This window comes from Nanorana parkeri, unplaced genomic scaffold, assembly GCF_000935625.1.
Source record: "Nanorana parkeri isolate BGI_ZX_2015 unplaced genomic scaffold, ASM93562v1 scaffold802, whole genome shotgun sequence".
In the NCBI taxonomy this organism is placed as follows: domain Eukaryota; kingdom Metazoa; phylum Chordata; class Amphibia; order Anura; family Dicroglossidae; genus Nanorana; species Nanorana parkeri.
The window spans coordinates 580,271-587,259 of record NW_017307070.1 but is presented as its reverse complement, the minus strand read 5'-3'; positions in this window follow the sequence as shown (position 1 = coordinate 587,259).

The following is a 6,989-nucleotide window of genomic DNA, read 5'->3' as shown; positions in this document are numbered from 1 at the left end:
CTCTCTCTTTCACCCTCTCTCTCTCTCTCTCCTTCTCTCTCTTTCTCTCTCTCTCACCTTCTCTCTCTCTTTCTCTCTCCCTCTCTCTCTCCTTCTCTCTCTCTTTCTCTATCTCTCTCTCTCACCCTCTCTCTCACCCTCTCTCCCTCCCTCTCTCTCTCTCTCCCTCTCTCTCCCTCCCTCTCTCTCTCTCTCCCTCTCTCTTTCTCTCCCTCTCCTCTCTCTTTCTCTCCCTCTCCTCTCTCTTTCTCTCTCTCTCCTCTCTCTCTTTCTCTCTCTCTCCTCTCTCTCTTTCTCTCCCTCTCCTCTCTCTCTTTCTCTGCCTCTCCTCTCTCTCTTTCTCTCCCTCTCTCCTCCTGTTTTTACATTCACTCTGGCTAAGTTGCATTGAATTTTTTCCATTCTGGGAAGTATGTCTGGGTTGTAGTGACTCGGGTTGTAGAGACTCGGGTTGTAGTGACTCGGGTTGTAGTGACTCGGGTTGTAGTGACTCGGGTTGTAGTGACTCGGTCGGTAGTCTTTAGAGAGCAGTGGTGCAGTTTGTGTAGATTCAAACACACTGTGCCCTCCTCTCCACCACGTAGGGGGGAGGTGTTCTGCAGTCCAAGACAAGTACTGGGAGAGCTAATTAGACTCCTTGAGATAACACAGGAAGTGTGCAGAGGACGGCTCTGAATTTATGACACAACGTCCATCAAACAGATACAAGAAAACACTGTGTGGTGTATTTACCAGAACAAAGGGGAGTAAATCTGAGAAGATCATCGCTGTGGTTTTCAGGCACTTCATTAGAAGTCACCTTTGTATGGCGGTTGCCGCATTTCGCTCCATTCACCGACGCTCTGTTCTAAAGGATCTTCCACTTATTTGTCTCCTATAAAGTGCCTCATCGCCCCCCTGAGCAGACGGCCTCCGTGTTTTATTTTAATTACAGCCCGCATGGTGCCAGCTAATGAGGATCAGCTGGAGTCTAATGATGGCGGAACCCTGGCTGCCGGGGAGTTCACTGATAACAATTCTGTGCATTGCTACCAAAGGATTTTGGCATTAAAGGGGAAGCGCATGAAACACATTTCGTCTCAACGTGCAAAAATATCTCTCTAGCCGCGGCTGCATTTAGTTTTTGGAGGAAACTTCTGGCGATAATTCACATCGGATTTCTGTCTGCCATAATCCCAAATCTGAGGATTTCTGTGCATGTTCAGCGCCGGGGCAGCCACTGCAGACTGTGTGATCCAAGCCAAACATAGGTCCACCCAAATTCAAAGCACCGAGCATCCAAGGACCAGATGTGCTGAAAGTAAGGAGACATCTCTGTGAGATTGTGGACAAAAAATACTCCATTTTACCCATACTTGATCATTAATGAGATTTCTTCTGGTCAAAGTTCCCCTCCTAACATAATTATCACTCTTTATAGACTTCTGACAGAGGTGCTGCTCCCTACATTCCGCGTATCTAAATCCAATACATTTCTTTAACTTTGAATAGTGTAGGGAAAGGTTATTTGCTGATCGTATCCCATTGGAGAGATTTCACTTAATTTCCTGTTCGTAGACACAAGAGGAAGTAATAGGAAATCTCTTCGATAGTTGTCACTGCAACAGCATAAATACAAAATAAATGTTCTGGATTTGCTGGGACAGTTCTGCATTTTGATCCGTCAGGTGCCGTGTCCCAGGCCATGTTCCCGGGATCACAGCATCAACCTTCTTTGTTCACATTGCATCGCCTTCAGCTGGCAAGGGCGGTTTGGCTGCTGCTGTCAGTTTTAGGGCCGGTGTTAATGGGCTTTGGGCTTGTGTGGGTGGCATCAGTTTCAGATGCTTCTGAGATCGTTCAGAATTCATTGACAGGTGCATTGGACCCGCAGTTGACGTCCTTGTGACCTGCAGTTGACGTCCTTGTGACCTGCAGTTGACGTCCTTGTGACCTGCAGTTGACGTCCTTGTGACCTGCAGTTGACGTCCTTGTGACCTGCAGTTGACGTCCTTGTGACCCGCAGTTGACGTCCTTGTGACCTGCAGTTGACGTCCTTGTGACCCGCAGTTGACGTCCTTGTGACCTGCAGTTGACGTCCTTGTGACCTGCAGTTGACGTCCTTGTGACCTGCAGTTGACGTCCTTGTGACCTGCAATTGACCAGCTTCAAGCAGGCTTTTCATGCCCATAGGCTTGTATTGGTATGCAAAACCTACTTGAAGTAAACAAAAGACCATCATCACAGGAACACCACGAACTTCATAAGCCCAGATGGGAATGACCAACCCATCTTATGTAACAAGTTTCTGAGCATGTGTAGATGTTTCGGATGCTTCTGAGATAATTCAGGATTCATTGACGGATGCATTGGACCTGCAGTTGACCTCCTTCTGACCTGCAGTTGACATCCTTCTGACCTGCAGCTGACCAGCTTCAAGTAGGCTTTTCATACCCATAGACTTGTATTGGAATGCAAGACACATTTGAAGCAAACAAAAGCCCATCATCACATGACCAGCGTGAGCTGCACAAGCCCAGAAGGGAATGACCAACCCATCTTATGTAACACGTTACTGAACACACACAGGTCGGGGAGCGGCTGTCTGATTTTTCTCTGAAGTCAGGAAATGAAGTATAATGAAGCAATCAGCATGTACGGCGAGTTAATATGATAGACCATCATCAATATGCCTGGAGATTGCTGAGATATCTTAATGTGACCCCGGAGCAGAATCTACCTGTCTGCCGGTTTATGGCACGCATGAATTTACACCTCTCACCTTGTGAGCTGGTTGGGGAACTTCTGGGACCAATAAAACCTCAAAAGGCAAAAGGTCAATAGGAGTGCTAATGTCTCCCTTTGGTTTCCTCAATCTTTAATGAACAGCCATTTTGTTAGCTCGGCAGATGATTCTTTGGAGGGTTATTGTTTTCTGCAATCTGCACTTATTTTGCCCTCTAATTTGTTTGCAAATCAGCCTCTCGGAATCCTGAAAAGATTTCTGAGTGCATACAATTTATATTTCTCTAAGTGCTTCACCCTCTGGGGGGTCTTACAAAGACAGACACTGCTGAACCAGAACGCCAACCGACTGACTGTCATCAACCCCCGTGTAAGCTCTGACACCATCCGACATAAAGCTTCAAGATGAAGTTTTCTAGTATGGCGGTAGGGGTTGTATGTGAATGGTAGAGGTAGGATATAAAGGGATTGGAGATGGGGTAGGAGTAGGATGTGCAGGGATTGGGGATGAATATTGGATGTACAGGAGTGTTGGAGTTGTACAGAAGATGGAATTGTAGAGGTAGGATATAAAGGGATTGGAGATGGAGAGCTGGGATGTACAGGGGTTGATTACAGAGAGTTGGGATTGTACAGGGGTTGAGGGCGGAGAGATGGGGTTGAGGGCGGAGAGCTGGGATGTACAGGGGTTGAGGGCGGAGAGATGGGGTTGAGGGCAGAGAGCTGGGATGTACAGGGGTTGCGGGCGGAGAGATGGGGTTGAGGGCGGAGAGCTGGGATGTACAGGGGTTGCGGGCGGAGAGCTGGGATGTACAGGGGTTGCGGGCGGAGAGCTGGGATGTACAGGGGTTGTGGGCGGAAAGATGGGATTTACAGGGGTTGGAGATATTGGGGAAGGCTGTGAAGGTCTTGGGGATGGATGTTTGCAATGTACAGGAGTTCAGGGGTAGTGTGTGCAGGGATTAGGGATGAAAGGTTGGGTTGTACAGGAGTTGGAGACAGAAGAGTAGGATGCACAGGGGTTAGGTTTGGAGATGTAGAGCAGTTTAGGAAGGAGGGATAGGGAAGAGAGGAGTTGGTGGCGTAGGGGTGAATATATAGGGGTTGAGGATGTAGGGCCCAGATATAGAGCAATTTAAGATGGAGTAATGGGGTGAACAGGTGTTGGAAATGTAGGGTTTGGGGATGGAAGGTTGGGATGTAAAGCAGCATAGGACAGAGGGATGGCATGTACAAGAGTTGGAGACATGGTGATTGGATTTATATAGATTTAGGAAGGGAGTTTTGTATACAGAGGAGTTTGGGAAGGAGGGAGCATGTATGGAGTAGGAGATGCAGGAGTGGGGTGTACAGTATGTTGGGGTTGGAGTGTTGGAATGTGGAGCAGTATAGGAGGGATGGCATGGATAAGAGGAGTCAGATGTATAGGGATTGTGAGTGGAGGGTTGGGGTGTAGAGGAGTTTAAGATTGAAAGATGGGGTGAACACAGTTGAAGATATAGCAATTGAATGTGCAGGAATTAGGGATGTAATGCAACATAAGAAAGAGGGATGGCATGAGCTGGAGTCATAGGGGTTGGATGTATTTGGATTGGGGATGGAGGGTTTGGATTTTGGATATAGAAGAGTTTACTATGTAGGGATGGAGTGTTTAGAGGTAAACTTGTAGGAGTAGGATGTACAAGGATTGGGGATTGTGGGGTGGGATGTGGAGAAGTTTAGGATAGAGTGGGGAGGACATGATTTGGAGCAGTAGAAGATATACAGGGATTGGGGATGGAGAGGGGTGGGATGTGGAGGAGTTTAGGATGAAGGGATGGGGTGGACATATTTTGGAGAGGTAAGAGTAGGATATCCAGGGATTGGGGATGGAAGGGTGGGATGTGGAGGGGTTTAGGATGGAGGCATGGGGAGGACATGATTTGGAGAGGTACGTGTAGGATATTCCGGGATTGCGGATGGAGGAGTGGGATGTGGAGGGGTTTAGGATGGAGGGGACGGTGAGAACATGGTTTGGAGAGGTAGGATATACAGCGATTGGGCATGGACGTGTGGGATGTGGAAGGGTTTAGGATGGAGGGATGGGGGGAGGACATGATTTGGAGAGGTACGTGTAGGATAGTCAGGGATTGGGGATGGAGAAGGGTGGGATGTAGAGGAGTTTAGGATTAAAGGATGGGGACATACTTTGGAGAAGTAGGAGTATTGCATTCAGGGATTGGGGATGGATGGGTGGGATGTGGAGGGGTTTAGGATGGAGGGGACGGTGAGGACATGGTTTGGAGAGGTAGGATATACAGCGATTGGGCATGGACGTGTGGGATGTGGAGGGGTTTAGGATGGAGGGATGGGGGGAGGACATGATTTGGAGAGGTACGAGTAGGATAGTCAGGGATTGGGGATGGAGTGGTGGGATGTGGAGGGGTTTAGGATGGAGGGGATGGGGAGGACATGATTTGGAGAGGTACGTGCAGGATTTGGCGTACCTGCGGTGGAGGTGTACGAGTAGGATAGTCAGGGATTGGGGATGGAGTGGTGGGATGTGGAGGGGTTTAGGATGGAGGGGTGGGGAGGACATGATTTGGAGAGGTACGAGTAGGATAGTCAGGGATTGGGGATGGAGAAGGGTGGGATGTGGAGGGGTTTAGGATGGAGGGGATGGGGAGGACATGATTTGGAGAGGTATAATATACAGGGATTCGGGATGGAGGGGTGGGATGTGGAGCAGTATAGGAATAGAAGAGTGGGAGATGTTAGGGGTAGTTGTACATGGGTTGGGGATGGGGCAATGGAATGTACGAAGATATTCAGTGGATGGCGTGTTGGAAAAACGCAGGTGACCAACTGGTAGATTGAAAGAATTAAGGGATCGTGTTTTTATTTCTCTTACTTTTTGGAGGATTGCAAACCCGATAATTTGTTGCGCTCCCTTCGCACTCCTTCCCGGTAATCACTCCTCCGGTAATTAGCCCGCACACCGATATTAAACATTTATACAGGTTCAGTAGCCTCGGGTCTCACCATCTTCTGCTGACCTGGCCACCCAGATGACTCCTCCCCCCGCATGTAATTACCCATCCTCCCTCCCGAACATATAACGATCCAGAGGTGGTTCTACCTTCTCAATGATGATTATTCCTGCCGGCGTTTGTCTTGTTGCCTGGCAACACATGAACTCAATGTAGGATGATTGTAGAGACGCACACCCCCCATCCCCGGTGATTACACCTTCATATCTAGAGGGAGAGGGGGGGGGGGGAACTTTGTATCTCCGGCGGGCGGATTGTTGATATTAAAGAATACAATGTTAATACTCGGATGGGATGACTTGGTTACTGTTGGTCAGCAATGTGCTTGTATAGCAGAGACGTAAAGCACAACCATTGAGAAGCACCGCCAAATAGAGAGCCGAGCCGCCATAGATAACACATAGAAGTGTGGCTCCAGCCAATGAGCACAGAGATAAAGGTGTTTAGGATTTGAAGACATATCGAGGAGATCATTTACAGGAAGCTGATCTCTCTTTTGGAGGAATGATCAAAGACGATACATTCCCCTTAAAGCTGAATTCCAGGCAGATATAAAGGTGCCAAATTAATGCAACTCATTCATTAATACGTCATCAATTGTATCTCTTTTTTTAATGCATGCAGTATAAGTATTTGAATTGGATTTGGTATCGGGCTCTTGCAGTCGCCGCACAGCAGAGCTCAGACTGGGAGACGGAGAAGGAAGAAACTAATCCGCCGTTCTGCAGTGCAAAAAGAGCACGCTGATAGGAGGAGAGAGCAAATGAGCCACTGCTTCTCCTTTCACTGTCCAGTCGCAGAGCGCAGAGGAGACCTGTAAGTGTTACTGAACTGCAGCAGAGATAAAACAGGTCACCTGCTAGGTCAGATAGGGTTGTGCTGTGTGACAGTGCTGTGCGGTGCTCAGGACTGGATGGACAGAAATACATATGCTATGGCAAGTAAAACAGCTCCAATATACAGGGGCGTCCCGAGGCCGGGTGACCCCCTGCCGCATCGTCACTGCGCGTGCTGTCACCTCGCACGTGCGCAATGACGTCATTGTGCATGCGCGGCCATCTAATTGACGCCTGCCGGCAGCCATCTTGGTGGCAAGATGGAGCCCTGACACTGTCGGGCTCTCGGTCCATGACCGAGTGCCCGACTTTTTAGAGGGGGTGACACCAAAATGATTGTCAGTCATTTTGGTGTCACCCCTCCAATGGTGTCACCCGGGTGCGGGCTCCCCCCCCCCTG